Source organism: Dysidea avara, chromosome 2 (assembly GCF_963678975.1).
Source record: "Dysidea avara chromosome 2, odDysAvar1.4, whole genome shotgun sequence".
Classification (NCBI taxonomy): Eukaryota; Metazoa; Porifera; class Demospongiae; order Dictyoceratida; family Dysideidae; genus Dysidea; species Dysidea avara.
The window spans coordinates 34,731,340-34,749,456 of record NC_089273.1 but is presented as its reverse complement, the minus strand read 5'-3'; the positions used below and the strand labels follow the sequence as shown (position 1 = coordinate 34,749,456).

The 18,117-nt window shown below is 37.8% G+C and overlaps 1 long non-coding RNA gene across 1 annotated transcript in view; it reads right to left on the bottom strand.

Moving 5' to 3' along the window:
* The window catches only part of LOC136247158 (uncharacterized), a 34,706-nt gene that overhangs the window by 2,241 nt on the left and 14,348 nt on the right, over positions 1-18,117 (bottom strand). The window lies entirely within an intron of this gene.

The window sequence follows — 18,117 nt, the reverse complement described above, 5'->3', positions numbered from 1 at the left end:
GTCCCACTAAAACACTGTTTGATTAGCTGTTTTATAACTACTTGGCTTCCTTTTCCATGAAAGGAGATAGTAGCAAAACTGTGTAAAACATTGTAAAAGTCGGCCGCCCACGTAATTAATTACATTGATTACATTATCATTACAAATGCAGTTTATACGCATAAACTTTAGATGATTTTCTGCTCCTCCTCCTCTGTTCTGAAGAAATGAAGAATATCGGTAAATATCGGCGTATCGGTTACAGGAATAGGCAAATAATCGGTATCGGCAAATGTGAAAAAATGCATATCGGTGCAACTCTAGTTAATATGACCCAATAAATGTGATATACACATCTTGCTCTGGGCCACTATACAGGACATCAAGTGTCTTGATCTCTAAACTTTGCTGAATGCAGAAACAAACAGGAGAAACATGTCTCCAATTTGCCCTTCCCCCGGAACTTTTGTTTTATGGGTTGTTAAAATATTTACTAGCTTAGAACAAATTTACAACAAATGTGATACTGTATTTAATTGGTTAAACACTGCAGCAATTATTACCTTAGTTCTAAAAATTGATGTGGCAACTAGTCAAAATTGACCACCACTTGATGCTCAAAAATGATGTTGAAGTCCTTATTTTCAAAATCAATCATTGCACCACTCAAGTACAGCTACTTTTGAAGGTTCAGCGTTTAACCAAGTAAATTAGCATTTAGGTTTTAGATGAGTAGGCTCAAGTGAGAATGAGACAGTAATGGAGAGATTCATTTGTAAAATGAACAGAATAACATATGTAGCCTATCTCTAATACAAAGAGAACTTTAATCTTGAATTACTTTAGAGGAGCCTGCAAGAAGTTTATGTCATTGAGTAGTTTTTAACCAATGCCTTGCTAATGCTTAATAAGTCAAGTCATTAAGTCTAAGTCATTGAAATTAGGTTAGGTAATCCTAAGGCTGCAGTACATGTTGCTGTCAGATCTTCAGTACTGGTCACTGTAAAGTGTTAATAATAATAATACTAAGTGTTTCTGTAAGTCAGTATATTTTAAACAACATACTTGATATATAAGACTCTTTAGTGATAGGAGTTCTTGTCATTTTCGAAGGAAACATTATGAGAGGTGCCACTTTGTTTGGAGGTCCCTACCAAACACTACCATCACATATGTAGGAATTCAGTACAACAAGCACCATTAAAAATATTTAATAGCTACAAGTACATGAAAAATTTGGAATTTCAACTAGAGTAGGGACCATAGCACATCGGTAAAAAGTACTGAAATAAGTCGGAGTAGTCCGTGATATTAAATCACTGTAAAACAATAAGAAGTGTTATATCCCTACTGTGCTCAAGACACCATAACGGAAATGCACAGTAGGGATATATCACTTCCTTTTGTTTTACAGTGATTTAATATCATAGACTACTCCAACTTGTTTCAGTACTTTTTATCGATGTGCTATGGTCCCTACTCTAGTTGAAAATTTCAAATTTTTTCGTGTACTTGTTTGTTAACTTTTTTTTGTAAATAATTTCATTATGACTGGTGAACCCATGCATACCACATCTGAAAAGGCAGCGCATGCCCCAGCTATATCAATTATCGTGTGAAAAGTGAAGTATCCATTACACTTCGTTGTCAGCTATGTTCAACCCGTTACACAGCATTTCGAATCAAGAACTGTCGAAAACACCTCTACAATCCACGCATACCAAAAGAAAGAAATCGTGCCACGCGCCCCAATCATATTAATTATCGCCTGAAAAGTGAAGTATCCATTACGCTTTGTTGTAGGCTATGTACAACCCGTTACACAGCAGTACGAATCAAGAACTGTTTAAAAAGCACCTCTGCATATCAAAATAGCCACGATGAAAAATACGGACAATTTTCGTTTCCAAGGGAAGCCATCACCTGCGCACGCCAAATCGACACCTTTCCCTGTCAGCAAAGGTGAATGGGACACAAAGGAGGACACTGGTAAGTCCATGAAGAATGCATTGTGCGTACTGCGGTATGCCAAAAGGCACCTGTCAGGCTGAAGCGACGTCGAACAGTGAAAAAATCAAGCCCTTAGCCTTAGCTGTTATTGAGTTACGCTTGTCTGAAGGCATCAGTCAGTCAGTTACTTACTCAGTCAGTCAGTAGAAAATTCCATTGAATAAAAAAATTAAAATTCTGTAGCAACTTATTGAAAGCGTTTCGGGTCGATCTGAAAGCTTGTTTGGGCTTAGTTTTACCTCACCAATACTGCCTCATCATCGTAAGGGAAAATTGAGACTGATTTTTGGGCAATATTATTTTGTGGGCCACGCCTACTCCTTTGTGATTCCTACTATACAGTTACCATCGTACTGTATGATAAGCCCTACTCTACCTTTTACACATTCGTTAGCTATAACTTTGTTAACAATGATGTTACCAAATAAACTATGCTGTCTTAGTACCTGTCATAGGTTAGCTATACAGTACACATTGATCATTGTAGTGGGAATATTGTGGAAAACAATACGTAATTGCTGCACATAAGGACGATGCTACTGGAGCGACTGACAACTGACAGGCAATTGTGACAAAACATAATATGCAGAGTTTCTGTGAGATTATGCATTTAATACATTATTATTCATGCATTTAATTAGAAGTTTTGTATATGCATTTTTACACTTAATAGTGTTAACAGCTTTAGATAGTTACTTGACTATTCCAATCATGTATGTATTTGGTTTTGCTGACTGTGTAGACAATAGTAAGTACATGCAAGGATACATAAAGAAGTGTTAATATTGTAATAGCGAAGAATGTGTTAGTCGCAAAGAAATGTATTTAGAAACGCAAGCAGTTAAACCTAGCCATTAAACAACAAACACACTAATACTAAACAAGATCTCCTACGTGTGTATTTTGTCGACAATGTACGATAGGTCCCCAGATAGATCCTATATAAACTAAACGTCAAATCACAAACATATTCTGAAAGTTTGGTGCGATAACACGTGTATTCACAATTAGGCACCGGCCAATTATGCCAAATTTTTTACCTATTATGCTCAAAATTATGCTTTCAAAATCAAGATTATGCTCTAGAACTGGCTGTTTTATTAGAGTATATCAGCCTTTCCTGACTGCTCTATTAGAGTATCTCGATCTTATTTCAGCAAAGTGTAAATAACCAACAAAGAAACGGTTTAATAAGTTATATTACATGTTTTTAAATATGAAATGCACTAATAATACTATTGGCAGTAAATGTTTGCTTTCTTTCAGGCACGCGTATTACGCATTTAATTAATTTTTCAAACATCGTCCCTATTATGCTGGCATTATGCTTGATGCTTTTGGTCACCTACTATGCTTTAAATTATGCTGGCATAATTGGCCGGTGCCTATTCACAATGATTATGGAAGCCCTATTGATATGGAAGCCCTATTGATATGGAAGCCCTACTGATGAGCAATGGCCACAATAAAGAAGGATCAAAGGAAAATCAGTAAGCAATAACGCATACATTGTAGGATATTTAAAATACTAAAAGTTTCATCTCCATGAAATTCAATGCATATCTGCCAAAGAAGTAAGGCTGTAGCTGTAGCCAATTTCCTGCTACGCTTGACTGAACGCATCAGGCAGGCAGGCAGGCAGGCAGGCAGGCAGGCAGGCAGGCAGGCAGGCAGGCAGGCAGGCAGGCAGGCAGGCAGGCAGGCAGGCAGGCAGGCAGGCAGGCAGGCAGGCAGGCAGGCAGGCAGGCAGGCAGGCAGGCAGGCAGGCAGGCAGGCAGGCAGGCAGGCAGGCAGGCAGGCAGGCAGGCAGGCAGTGAGGCAGTAGAAAATTTACAAATTCGTAGCACCTAATCGAAAATGCTTCTGGTCATTCTGAAGGCATGTTTGGGCTTGGTTATGCCTGACCAATACTGTCAAGTGGCCGTGAACGGTTTGCAAAGATGATTTTGGCTTGATTTATTTTCGTAGACCATACCCACATCTTCGTCGTCCCTACCACACAGTACTATCGTACTGTATGATACTACAGGTCAAGGGTTGTTGCTGTCATTTGCAGCACTCCCTTTCCAAAAATTAAGTAAAACATGTGATATACATCTGTGATGTGTTAAGCGTCAACAACGAATCACAAGTCAGTCTACTGTTTTTATAGGAGTCCTAGGAGAAACTGATTGTGGGATCGAGATATACAAAATACATAAGCACAACATACTTCTACCAGTGTACGCATAGACTTCATATGACACAGAATACAATAACTATTTCCAAGGCAACTTAAATGTGAAGACTTCAATTGCATTGATGTAAATGTTATGCGTGTCACGTGTGTTTATCTACATGTAGGTAAGATTGTCATCATTTCTTCAACTAAACAGTCTTCATACCTATAATATGTGTAAGTGACCACAGGGATAAAACTATATCTCTGTTTGATTGCTAATCCATGGTGAACATTTTAAGCCAAATTCCAACATTATAGATTAATGTAAACGGAAGTTATGACTGCAAATATAAGCACCTGTAGTTTATTTTCAGTATAGTCACTGTACAAATCAATTTTAGTGCTCTTCCTACTGTCTACTAAAACTTTGGTGATCCATTCCTTGGACTGCTAAGAAAATAATTATCAGAAGTGGTGTGAACAACTTGGGTTTTATCAAGGCAAGCATGGCCTTGATGTGGATAAGGTTTGGTGGTACTGTCCTGGTTTGTATATAAATGCTCAGACTGAAATCAATTATGGAATAAATCAATGCTCACATGACTATTATCACGAAGTGGAGTGGAGTTCATACACTGTTACTATGATGGTGGTACGTAGTCTAATTTCTATGATGCAAGCTTGTTTGAAGTGATTAGCTATTCGTGAAACTCAGCCCTTTGTATGCCGTACAAAACAGCAATAACTGTGCTTGGTAGCTATATAACTCCTGCTGTAACAGTAAACACACTTACTTTGCTTTAGCACTGAGCACTTTGCTAAATAGTGTCCGCGTATCCTCTTCTACTTGTTCAAGGGCATATTCATGTAATATGCGATTGTGGTTTTTCACACAGAACATTCTTAGACCTCATTTTCCCGCAGGGCGCTTATTATTGGATCTGGCCACGTGTTGATATTGACAATGTTCACTGTGGGGGTATACTTTCAGTCCTTCAAGATACAAAGTTGTGTCTTGTAAAATATACGTGGTGTGGACATAGATGATGATCCTCCATAGCAAAGGCGTTTGGACAAGCGTGACCTGAAAGTGTGTTTGTAAGTCTTAATATAAATAATAATATTTATGTTCTCATACAATTATACAACCAAGTAGTAAAGATAATACGAAATGCGGTTAAAATTACATCATAAATAAATAAATAATTAATAAATAATGTTCTCGAAAACTACGAGGTTTAAAGACATGAACTAACCGGGGATAGATTCGCCTGTGAATGAAGGCACAAACGTATAATCGTCGTTCCTGTTCGTGCTGATGAACAAGAAGATTACAAGTAAGTTTTTATGTTTGTAACATCTCAAGTCTCCATGCCAGCTGCTAGTGGATTCATTCACGTAAATAAACAATTATACAAGAAAACATTAAAACATAGGCCATGCTCTTTACAATACAGTTACATATAAAATACAAGTAAAAAATTTTGTCTTGTGCAGCTGGCATGGCGAACTTCCTTTGTGTTGGTGTCAGGCAATTCAATACGTGCTTAATATTTTTTTCCTTCACCTGGCGTAGCTACTAGGCTCTGGCTGGCTTGGCTGTCTTCCTTTATCTGGTTCGCCTGACTTGCATACTCCTACAGTATTGTGTAGCTATCTCCTGTAAGTTGTGTATGCATAATTATAGTGTGTCACCCATCACTGTGCCATTGCTACACCACTGAAGAACCCTATGTAGCTCTAGTTGATGTTGATACTGTGCTGTGTATTGGCTAATAATTTTTATCTGGTGGTGTTGCCTATAATGTATTGCTGCATACAATACTGCAATAATGTATAGTTCTCTCCTGTATGTTTTGTATACAAATAACGCAATTCTATATTTATAAACCGTTAAAAATATTTTGTCGAAGCTAGCATCCGACGAAAATTTATTACTCAAAAATTTTTTACCAACGTAATATTCGAGAAGTTGAATGACTGCTTTCTAGCCACCTGGATCGAGGTTGCTGCGGTCTTTTAAAAACAAAGGCCTCCCTCATCCTAGGAGAGAAGGGAGCTGCCGATCTATTTCGCCGCACATTGGTAATGATGCCATCTGATTCCGTGATAGAAAACTACTACAGCACACATTAAATGGAGTATATATGCACAAATATGCAAGTTGATGAAATGAGCTTCTAGCTACAGCCATTTCACTCCAGTCCATTGCTTGACTTGTGACAGACAACTTCTGAATCTGGGGTGCAGCCTCCATGGCCGTGGAACGGAGACGCCACAATTCAGTTTTGCTGCTTGTCATTCTGCATCTCCTGTATACAAAAAGGTCTCGAAAAAGGCCGTATAGAATTAATAAAGTTATGTAATTCACAGCTAAAAATTTTTCGGCGCTTGAGGACACAGGTGAAAAATTTTAACACGAAAATTTAACTCGTGAAAATTTCTCGCAGCTTATATTTATAGAAATACAGTATGAACTTTGTACACATCACTGTGCCATTACCACACCGATGATGTACTGGCACTTAGCTACTGGTGGCCTTTAGTTACGATGCCACTATTGTGTTATATCTGTCACTACTATGACATATTGAGATGATTTGGGGATCGTTCCTTCACCACCTAATAGTCTCACCGGGGGCTGTCACGTTGGTGTATGTGACGCGGTCCTAGATAACAGCAAAAAATAACAGTTTGTAGTCTTGGTGTCGGGAGCCCATGTGATCCATCAATCCGTGATCTGCTGATCTGTGATCTGCTAAATACAAATATCCCAAATTTCTTGTCTCACTTCAATCGCTTCAACACTCCGTAGAAACTCAGTGTAGTTGCCAGGAGCAACTGGGATGTTGGGTAGAGTTATTGACCTCCTTGAACCATTGGTAGAGTGTCTCCTATCAACAACCAACAACATCAAAACAATTTAGTAATGAGGATTTCCAAATCTTCGAAACGCCTAAGAGCAATGCATTCACATTCATGCCTATGAGTTTGTACTGAGGGATATTTACAATGTATTCCCTGCATGTGAAGCATTCCAACAAGGATTAACAGCACTATCATGATTATGCTAGTACAAGATGTGCCTACAGTAGAAATCAAAATAAAGTAATGTAATTGTAATAACCGAGTAATTGTAGTTTAGTGTAGAAATTTAATGTCTTTGATGTTCTGTTAATTACCAGAACTTTACTCCATGAGCTAAACAGGTCGTCCTCAAGTCACTTTGTCAATTAGTGTTAGTTTTCTATGACTACACATACGTACGTACGTATGTACTGTGGGTCTTACTGTTGCTGTGTTGTAGGTTAAAACTGCCAAACTCAGTGAAATGATGTAATTGGCATAGACATAAATTACATGCCAACTGAAATAAGTTGATGTTCTGCTACTTCTAAAAACAGGTGCACCCATGCAGATTAGTAATATATGTTTTCTGGTAACCTACTAAGGCCCGCGCTGTTGTTTTTCGTGCACAAAAACACCTGTATAATCTGTTCACACCGCATTCAGAAACCACTTTCATCCATATTACGAATTAGTACAAAGTATAAGCCTCACAGTATAGCTTACCAGCTTGTAAGTTTAGTACAGGGTCTATCAAGTGCTCACACTGGCTCTTTTAAAGATAAACCTTCTTTGCCACACAACAGACATACACACACACACACACACACACACACACACACACACACACACACACACACACACACACACACACACACACACACACACACACACACACACACACACACACACACACACACTGTTTAGATTTGAAAACAGCTTCAGGAAACCAGGCGTGCACACCTGGGTAAAAAAAAATTAATCCACAACTATGGTGTTTCACCTCATAGAACAATATTTTGCATTCCTTTTGAAATGTGGAAAGTAGAAAAACCACACACCAGTGTCCTTTAACGGGGGTTAACAGGCCCATCTAAAAGTGCTTTTCATCACATTTGATGGCTTTTAGTGGAGGGTTTTGGGATTGGTAGAAGGAGAAGAGGGACCATACCATCAACTGTACACAAATACTTCAGCATACACTGTACCTAATCAAAACAGCTGTTACATAAAATATATAATTTTGTCTGACATATTGGCCAATAAATATCGAGGTACTGAAGTGATAGAAATAAAGCTATTACTTTAGCTTAATGACTGAAGAGAAAAATTAAATCTGATATCATAGCCATATAACAATTTAAAAATTTTATCTATTCTTCTCTTGAAATGAGCTAAGACCAAAGTAAGGAGTACACACTTCAGGTCAAATAATCATGACCTTCCAAAAATTATAACATGCTACAAGATGTAGAAGAGGTGAAATTCACACTCTATTTTATAAGCTTTGAATTTATAGTCTTTCTTGTTACATTGTATTGTGGATTTGAATTTACATATAAATTTTTGAACATTAGACTACATATTAGCACCACTAGTGCAGTATGATCACTGGTTAGTGTGGTCATAGTATTTCCTTAAGTATCAACACAAAATATGATGAATAATCGATTGTGGGAAACTTTAATGCTGTTCTTCTGTGGACTGTTCCTTCGCTGCTACATTAAAACGCTGCTGTACTGTGGCATAAGATTGGATTATATGATAACGGTACCACTTAAGGCTAGTCACTACGGTTCTTTGTTGTATGTTATTTTGTTGTGGCATTCTCTATTTAGAAACGGCTAAATATTGTCCTTTAAAGCCACTGACACAGCTAGCATGGACACCACCTCCAGCTTAAAGCATAATACACTGGGTGATTCACCACAAAACTTGTCTCGGCCAAAGAAAACTAAGAAGAAAGGGGGTGTACTTGTCTGATTTGTTTAGAAGCTATACAAGACTCCAGTAAGACTAAGAAGGGTAATGATGCTATTTTCTGTGAAGGCCAGAGCACCTCTGGGTTGCATAGAGGTTATGCAGCAGGTCTTCCCAAATCTGTGTATACTAGTTTACAAGGTCCGTTTGATCCTTTTACTGTCCACATTGTCAACTAAAGCAACATGCCACAACCATCTCAGATCTGAAAGTCACAATTCCTTCACTCACCGAAACTGTGATATCACAGCTCTCCAGACCTCAGTCAAGTCATTGGAGCCTACTACTGAGACTGTGTCGATACCTGATGGATCAACCTCTATAAATATTCAACCTAAACTTGCCAACATCGTCCCTACCAATAAACCTACATTCTTAGTTACTATTTACAAGGACAAGAAGTACATCGTTGTGATGTATGGTATTAAAGAAAGCCCACCGAAAAAATCCAAATCCGATCATCTGGAAAATGACTTACAATCAATAACCAATGAATTTGCCAAAGTTGAGCTTCCCATCCAGGCCAATTCAGCCAAAGATTGCTTCTGATTGGGTAAATACAAATTTGATGCCTCCCATCCCACACTAATTCTCATCAAGTTCCTTTGATCCACAGAAGCCACTGTGTCATTCCAAGCTTCAGTGCGAATCAAACCTGATGACACCCGAAGAAAGGAAAGCTGAATCTGCACTACTTAAAGAGAGATGGATATTGATGCAATTAGGCTTTGACCAAAAAAAAAGCATTTTCATTGATCAAACTTTATGGACAGTACCAAAATTCTGAATTGTGTCGTTCTGATTATGATCCTCCCCTCCTTATAATGACATCTACCTATCAGCCATCTTCTTCTGCAGCACCTGCAGCAAATCTATAACTACTTAACTGTTATTATATGAACATAAGAAGTATTGTTAACAAATTATCCTTGTTTCATACTATGATTTATTCCTGTGATTTTGACATTACAGCAGTAACTGAGACTTGGCTATCCAACAATATAATGAGAACAAAATTTTACCTACACACTATACTATACATCGTAATTATCGTGGCTCAAGAGGTGGTGGGGTTCTTCTTGCAGTACGGGATAATACTGTCAGCAAAATCCTCCACTACTCCACCACTGAAGTAGAACTCTCACAAGCACTAATCCTATGTATTGTGTATATACCTCCTAATCCTACTGTACCACTGATCCAATCTATCAAGTCACCCCTACCAGTTTCAACAATCATATAACATTGTGCTATTAGGTGACTACAACTTGCCCGACATTGACTGGGATACTCTCTGTGGCAACGTCATTGCAGGTTTGAACACATGTTTTGAACATAATTTATCACAGTTAATATCCTACTCAACTCATATTCATGGCAACACTTTGGACCTCATCCTTACTAACAATGACAACCTAATAGACAGTATTTCGGTAAGCCCTACTGATAACCTACCTATCAAATCCGATCACTATGCTATCACATTTGAGTTATCACTAGTCAGACCTCAGCCAACAGAAAGTATTTCTCAATATGTTTACGGTTTCTTTAAAGCTGATTTTCTTGGAATGAATGCCTACATATCCAACTCCATTTTTGTAAACCATCTGTTCTTATCTGATGTTGAAGTTACATGGTATATGAATAAGTCTATTATTTACAAAGCCATAATGTTACTTATTCCTAAAATACAAATCTGCTATAAACAATACCCCAAGTGGTTTAACAGAGATCTAGAACATCTACCGAAGTGTTTGCACACCCTGAGAAGAAAGAACAAGTGTTCACCTTCTGAACACGATGTAAGCTGATTAAATCATGCTGAAGACATGTTCCAACAAAGTGCGGCTGCAGCTATAAGTCTGACTATGAAACTACACTCATCACCAACTATGCTAATTCTTCAATATACCGTTACATAAGAAGCTTTACAAAGTCAGCCACAATCTCACCCACCATCCATCTTGATGCCATTTCAGCCAACAACAACATTTATAGAGCATATCTCTTCAATTAATATTTCTATTCAGTTTTTACCTTCTACAACTCCACATCGCGCAAATGTAACCTCACACCCTAATGAAATGAACTCACTGGTCTTTAGTGAAGAAGTATACTTAATCAGCCTACTTGATCCTAATAAAGTCATAGGAATTGACTCTATTAGTCCCAAAATTCTTAAATATCGTGCTTCCTCACTCAGCCATCCATTTTACCACTTGTTCAACTTAAGTTTGGCATGTGGTGTTATCCTTCAGGAATGGAAACTTCATCTAGTTGTACCAGTGTATACCTGTAATCAGCTGATCGATCATCTGTAAAGAGTTACAGACCTATTTCCCTTCTACGTATGTAACACATCAAAAGGTTTAGAAACTCTTATCTACAACAAAATCATTGCTCATGTACTTAATAACATCACTACATGCCACTTTGGATTCCCACCTGGTAGGTCCACTACCTAACAACTTTTGGCATACTTAAACAGTATTTACAAAGCTACCTCTCAAGGTCACCAAACTGATTCTATCTTTCTTGATTTTTGAAAGGCTTTTGATAGTATCCCACAACAAGCTCTTAGTTAAACCAACAAATTATGGAATAACTGGAAATCTTTGAAATTGGTTTTACAACTATCTACATAATCACTCTCACTGTGTTAAAGTCTGCAGTGCTACCTCTGATCCATTGCCAGTGTCGTCTGGTGTGCCCCGAGGCAGCATCATCCTCAATCCCCAGCTGTTTTAATGTACACAAATGTTCTATCACTAGTAACACAATTCTCTGATCTCTTTCTGTTTGCCGACGATACCAAGCTTTGTAAAATAATCCTTTACCCCCCTGATCATCCTGATTTACAACAAGATCTAAATCAGCTATATGTCTGGAGCATTGACTCTGACTTACATTTAGGCATCAACAAGTGTATCCACTTGAGTTTTGATAACAAATCACCAACCTCCAACTCAGTTGATGGCAATACACTTCCACAGCTGCACAGTTATCGTGACTTGAGTATACAAATTTCTGACAACCTGTCATTACAAACATATAACTTCCAAGGCTTATAAATACTTCGGCCTGCTAAGGCATGCTTTTAGTAGCTGTCACCCTGTCAAAGCTAAAAAAATTCTATATATAACTCTTCCAGTTAACTTACTGTTCTCAGCTGTGGAATCCATACTTGACCAAGGACACTATCATCCGACAAGCAACTAAAATTCATTCTTAAAGACTATGACACTGACTATCGGACTCATCTGCTCAAACTAGATCTATTACCTTTAATGCATACACTGGATTTCTATGACATCATGTTTTTCATTAAAGTTTTAAAGCAGCCATCCAACCATTTTAATATGTATATGACCATGTATTTTTTAGCACTGTAAACACCAGATCTTCCTCTAATAATGAACTAATCATGTCTATACTTCCAACAATTACACTAGGAACTTCTATTTCAATAGAATATCAAGACTGTAGAATAAATTACCGTCCATCAATCTGAGCTAGTCATTATCAGTCATAAAAGACAACATCTACAAGTATCTACACCAACACTTCATACGTACTCCATTTTTCCCATCCCTGTACATATCATTTTTTATTGCAGATGTAGCAATTGTTATAACATAGATTTATTTAGCAATTTATCTCAGTATTTCAGTTTTGTAATTTAGTAATTAAGTATTGGATTTAACTAACTTATTCTGGCTGCCAACACAGGTTGTTGGTTGACCATCGATACATTTAGTGTATTGTGAAGTGTTAATAATTATACAAACAAGTACTAAGAATAATAAGAAATGCGGTTAAAATTATGTCATAAATAAATAATTAATTAATAATTAATGTTCTTCAAAACTACGAGGCCTAGAGACAAGAACTAACTGGGGATAGATTCGCCTGCAAACGGAGGTACAAACATATAATAGTTGCACCTGTTCCTGCTGAGACTTGACCATATATGTAATTCTATATAATGCCCAGTACCACACCCTTGCTTAATTACAGATTGTACAAAGGAGAAGATTAGCGAATGTCCATGGAGGAGAGCCAGAGGCCACTTTACACGTAAACAAGAAGATTATAAGTAAGTTTTTATGTTTGTAACCTTTTTCAGTCTCCATGCCAGTTGCCAGTGGATTCATTCATGTAAATTAACAATAAAAGAAAACATTAAAACATATGCCATGCTCTTTACAATACAGTTGCATATAAAATACAAGTAAACAATCTTGTCTTGTGCAGCTGGCATGGTGAACTTCCTTTGTGTTGGTGTCAGGCAATTCAATACGTGCTTAATCTTTTTCTTTCACCTGGCAAATTAGCCTACTAGGCTCTGGCTGGCTTGGCTGTCTTCCTTTATCTGGTTCATCTGGCTTGCATAATCCTACAGCATTGTGTAGTTATCTTCTACAAGTTGTGTATGCATAATTATAGTGTGTCACCCATCACTGTGCCATTGCTACACCACTGATGAACCTTATTTAGCTCTAGTTGATGTTGATACTGTGCTGTATATTGGCTAATAATTTTTATCTGGTGATGTTGCCTATAATGTATTGCTGCACACAATACTGCAATAATGTATAGTTCTCTCCTGTATGTTTTGTATACATATACGGTGTACACATCACTGTGCCATTACCACAAAAGTGATGTACTGGCACTTAGCTACTGGTGGCCTTTAGTTACGATGCCACTATTGTGTTATATCTGTCACTACTGTGACATATTGAGATGATTTGGGGATTGTGCCTTCGCCACCTAATAGCCTCACCAGGGGGCTGGGCTGTCACGTTGGTATATGTACTTGGTTGTATGTGACACAGTCCTAGTAATTAAATAATAATAACAATTTTGCTCACATGGCTGTGTGCAAACAAACAAACATAGGTTGGTACAGTAGGTACACACACATACACACACAAGTTTTTACGAAAACAATTTCAGTAAACCAGGAGTGCGTCCACACATGCACCTGGTTTAACAAAAGAACAAAACAAAACAAACAGATATGGTAACTACACACTTTACACTACACTACAGTCAAAACACACGAAAAACAAAAGCATTTGACGTCATGTAAATGGCTATGTTTACCCAGTAGAATACTAGACTACCATAGTGTGGACAATCCTGCTAGTGCAGTACTAGCAAGAGTTCATAATACCCACTCTTAACATTATGAACTCTTGGTACTAGTAACCCGTAGGCAGATTGATGGAGTGTGGGCAAATAAATTCACACCTTAGGCTCATCAGACAGTATACTGTACATACACAAATACACACACTACACTGCTACTACTACTGCTACTGCTACTGCTACTGCTACTACTACTATCATACATAATCACTTTATGTTCCTCTAGTTTACTCTCTATTACTTCAACACAGTGTTTTGTGGTGATAGCATTGTCTAGTGTAGCATTCAACCATTAAGTAATGTTTAAGTCTCTAGTTTATTATTTGTTAGATTACAAAGACTGTAGAACGTGTTGCTGGTAGACCTTCAGTGCTGGCCACTGTAAAGCTGCAATAATAATCAAGACACACAATAGTGTGTTGTGCAAGCCAAGAAGCCAGCGCGCCACACCGTGGACATATTAACAGGAAGAAAGAAAATGTCATTTTCATACCTTTGTATCTCGGTGATCCCTTATCTGATTGGAACCAAATTTGCTACAGAGTTGCCCGCTAGCTAGGGGAGTCTACATTCCAAATTTGAAGGAAATCACTCTAGCCATTTCTGAGATATGAGCTGCCAAAGTTTAAAATTTTTTTTCGTTATTTTTCTTCTTTGTGTTTTTGCACACTTGCAAAAATTGCTACAAAATGCAAATGCGTACTCTGATCGCCTTGAAATTTGGCACACAAAAAGGGAGTCCAAAGGCAAATCCTAGTATCAAATGTGGTGCAACTCCAATGAATGTTTCAGGATTTATGACCGATTATTCATGTAAAACAAGATTGATTTGTTGTCACGCCTACAGGGTAAACCGCTTCATGGAATGAGTTGAAAATTTCTATGTAGATGGAGTAACCATCGTAGGAGTGCCTTTTCGGTGGTTTGAAAGGAATCGAGATAAAGACCATGGAGATATGACACAAAACCCAACCTGTGTCAAAATTACGCCATCAATTTTTATGAATAAAAAAGTATTAATTTTTACGCCTACTAGGCAAACCGCTTAGAGCAATGAGCTGAAAATCACTGTATAGCTTGAATAATCTTCATAGAAAGTCATTGCAGTAGTACAGAAGAATCGGATTACAAACCACTGAGTTATGGTCCGAAAATCAACTCCGTGTAGCAAATGCGCGATCGAGATATTCTAATAGAACAGTCACCCTAATAGAGCATTCAGCTAATTTATTTACTCCATTATAGAATTCGATTACATTACAAGTTATTCTGTAGGGCAAACAGTTAATCTTATAGACAGTTCAGCAAGAAGCAAGTCACCCTATAGATAGTTCAGCTACAAATATATCACTGTAGTGATTCAGAACATTATACGTCTCACTGAAGAGAGTTCAGCTATAAACAAGTCATGCATCCTGTAGAGAGTTCGGCTACACTCTCTAGAGAATTCAGCTACAAACAAGTCACTGTGGAAAGAGTTCAGCTACAAAGATACTACCCTGTAGAGAGTTCATCTATACAAACAGGTTACCCTATAGAGATCAGCTGCAAACGAGTAATCCTGTAGAGAGTTCAGTTACAAACAAGTCACTTTATAGTTTATACAATGTTCAGCTACAAATAAGTCACTCTGAAGAGAATTCAGCTACAAACAAGTCACTCTGTAGAGACGTTTGCTACAAACAAGTCATCGTGTAGAGAGTTCAGCAACCAAAAAAAACCACCCTGTAAAGAGTTCAGCTATACAAACAAGTTACTCTGTAGAGAGATCGGCTAGAAACAAAAGAGAGCTCAGCTAGAATAAACCACCCTGTAGAGATCTCAGCTGCAAAGAAACCCTGTAGAGAGATCAACTACAAACAAATCACTCTGCAGAGTGTTCAGCCAGCTATAAACAAATCACCCTATAGATAGAAAGTTCAGGTACAGTACAAACAAATCACCCTATATTGAGTTCAGCTACAAAACAAAATCACTCTGTAGAGAGTTCAGCTACAAAGAAACTATCCTGTACAGAGTACAGCTACAAACAAATCACCCTATACAGTGAGATCAGTTTGAAACAAGAGATTTCAGCTACAAACAAATCACCCTGTAGAGAGTTCAGCTATGAACAGATCACCCTGTAGAGAGTTCAGCTATACAAGTCATCCTGTAGAGAGATCAGCTAGAAGAAGTCACCATATAAAGAGATCAGCTAGAAGCAAGTCACCTTGTAGAGAGTTCAGCTACAAAGAAACCATCCTGTAGAGTTCAGCTACAAACAAATCATTCTGTAGAGAGTTCAGCTAGATAAAAGTCACCCTACAGAGAGATCAGGTCACCTTATAGAGAGATCAGCTAGAAGAAGTCACCTTGTGGAGAGATCAGCTACAAAGAACCCACTCTGTAGAGTTCAGCTAGAAACAAGTTACCCTATAGAGAGACTAGCTAGAGGAAGTCACCTTGTAGAGAGATCAGTTAGAAACAAATCACCTTGTACAGAGTTCAGTGACAAAAAAATCATCCCGTAGAGATAACAGCTAGAAACAAATCACCCTGTAGAGAGATCAGTTAGAAACAAATCACCTTGTAGAGAGTTCAGTGACAAAGAAACCACCCTGTAGAGAGATCAGCTAGAAACAAATCATCGTGTAGAGAGATCAGCTAGAAACTAGACACAATACAGGGAATTCAGTTACAAGCAAATCACCCTGTAGAGACTTCAGCTACAAACAAATTAACCAGTAGAGAGATCAGCTATAAACAAATCACCTTGTAGTGAGTTCAGCAACAAACAAATTACCCTGTAGAGAGATCAGCTATAAACAAATCACCTTGTAGTGAGTTCAGCAACAAACAAATTACCCTGTAGAGAGATCAGCTACAAACAAAACACCTTGTAGAGACTTCAGCTACAAACAAATCAACCTGTAGAGGTTTCAGTTATAAACAAATCACCCACTGTAGAGAGATCAGATCACCCTGTAGAGAGTTTTGATACAAACAAATCACCCTGTAGAGAGTTCACCCAGAGAGAATTTTAATTAGGCCTAGTCACCAGGAAAGGGTTCAGCTGGAAACAAGTCACCCTGTTAACCCTTAAACCCGCACATTATTTTAAGGAATACGTGATTACACAAATTCATTTAAAATGGCCTGTCTAGTCAGACTATTAGCCTAAAGCTATATACCAACAGAAAGTGTATTCATTGGGCTACATGAGGAAGTCTAAATAACCACTGTAATGACAGAGGCTTACTTGCTATAAAGCAATGGAAAACGGTGGCTCAATTTTTCATTATTTCTCAATACTTGTGATGGCAGCCATATTAACAATTAAATAAATCATGTCAGCTATATAGTGTGACTCGCCATAGAATGTGGAATCGCCTCGTGTTTATTTCGCATAAATCTGATGAAGTAGAAGGAGATAGTAACCATCATATAAAGATATGTAAGGGGTTTGCATGTTTATTTTGTGTAACAATAGTTTCAGGGCAAGTTTTGGTCCTTTGCTTTCGTGCTAGGGTAAACCCCTAGGTACCATTTTAATCCTTGTTTAATTAGCAATAAAATGGTATTGATTACGTAGCGTTAGGAAAAACGATTCGTTAGTTACAGCACTTTGTTACAGCCATGTATCAAAACTGATTTAATGGCGCTTGTGGGTTTTAGGGTTACCATGGCAACATCAGCTAGAAACAAGTTACGATGCATCCAGAGCAATCAACCAGACACAAATCACAGAGAGTTCTAAACATTTTAAGCAAGGCGTAGGTAACGAGCCAAAATCATCTATGAAATTTCAAAGATGGCTGCCCATATTTCATCCTTCAGAAATATGACTATCCATATTTCATCTTTCAAGACAAATTTCAGCTAAATATCTCCATAAATTCAGTACACTCACAATTAGTGAATCCGTAAATTTTAGACTCTGCAAAATTCCATAAATTTTCATTCCATTTTCCTGATCATCAAATTTCATCTTTCAAACTGCATCA